The sequence below is a fragment of the Chinchilla lanigera genome, unplaced genomic scaffold (assembly GCF_000276665.1).
Source record: "Chinchilla lanigera isolate Chin_1 unplaced genomic scaffold, ChiLan1.0 scaffold00044, whole genome shotgun sequence".
Lineage (NCBI taxonomy): Eukaryota > Metazoa > Chordata > Mammalia > Rodentia > Chinchillidae > Chinchilla > Chinchilla lanigera.
In genome coordinates, this window is record NW_004955445.1 from 7463430 (window position 1) to 7464891 (window position 1462).

General features: G+C 38.2%; 1 pseudogene; it reads right to left on the minus strand.

The window, feature by feature from the left end:
- Window positions 1–433: 433 nt before the first annotated feature.
- LOC102025737 lies at window positions 434–1462 on the minus strand (annotated as a pseudogene).

The following is a 1462-nucleotide window of genomic DNA, read 5'->3' on the forward strand; positions in this document are numbered from 1 at the left end:
GCAAGTTAATAAATTTAGATGGCAAGATCATATATGCAGTGACTAAATTTACATTTGTATGAATATAATTACTTTCTATATCCCAATTGCTACAGCAGTATGTTGAGACATACTGGCAATTTTCAGAGACACAACAGAAATCATCTGCTCTGTATTACTTTTTCATTAGGTACAATATTCAAGTTCATAGTGCTTCTGCTTATAAACTAACAGTCAAATTAGTTCATATATGGATCAAGCTTTTTGTTCTGTTATAATTTTAAATGAGCTACAGCTTGGGGCTACACATAGCAAACGTACAATATGAAACAGACTATTTGGGGGCTACTTTAAAAATTCAGGTTATTAAAAAGATGTTGTTTTTCAATTTAATGAAATGGTTTACATATACTTACATCAGAGGTTAGCTAACTCTTTTCCTGAGGGTGTGGCATCTTATATATAGATTGGTGATGTCATTTCTCCCCTTTTGCTAGTCCAAGTCCAGTTGATTTTGAAGATAATATTTCAATAATTCAATTTAGAAGAAAAGTATACCATTTTCTCAGTACGGAGAATAACAACTAAATTTACCAATTAAGAGACCAGTTCAGGAACTGTTGGAAGGTGAGTTATTCTATAGTAACTATGCTTCCATTGCTATGCAGAACACTCGGAAACAATCCACTTCAACTTCTGAACATTTGCTTTGGAACTCTTGTTTGATGAATATTCAGTTAAACACTTGGATACAAGCTCTTGCCGGAAGGTCAGATCTCTGCCATTTATCTTGGAATGTTCCTGAAGACATCCTACTCGTTCTGTTAACTCTACACCCTTCTGTGCTTGGATCTCCAACGCAATAATAGATAAGGCCAACACAGAAGGCTTTGCTTTAGGAAATATGATCCTGCAGTAACATGCCTTAAGCCAAACTTCTAGTCTTTCAAAATTTAGGCTATTTTTCCCTTCAAATGGCAAGTGCTCTTGAATGAGTGAGTAACAGAATTGTAGACATTGAAAGGCAGTGGTAGCTTTGACTTTCCAACCTACCTTCTCCAATACAATCTTTTCTATTCTCATCAAGTCTGAAACTGTGAACCTACACTGACTTCTTCAGATCAAGTCAGTTGCCAAAGGGACATTTCTTTCCTCTTCTATTGGTTTTATAGCCAACTAAAAGCCGCTCAGCCCAACCCACCCCAGGTGCTTGGCCTGTACCTTCCTTTCAGACAGGAATCTGTCCAGCACCTTCACAGCTAGAGAAAATATCTCTGTGTCACAGGCAAAGAACTGAGTTAGACAAAAAGATCTTCTACTTCCAAGTCCCTAAGGCTTGCAGTCATTCTGAGGCCATTATTGTGTGCAATTCAATTAGTCTCGAGCCTCAGGCCTTTGGCTGACATCTCGCCAACTGTTCCCACTGGGTGTTCAGCTGCTGTGGCAGTTTGTGGGAGTCAGTTGTTGTCAGTACTCCTGTCAT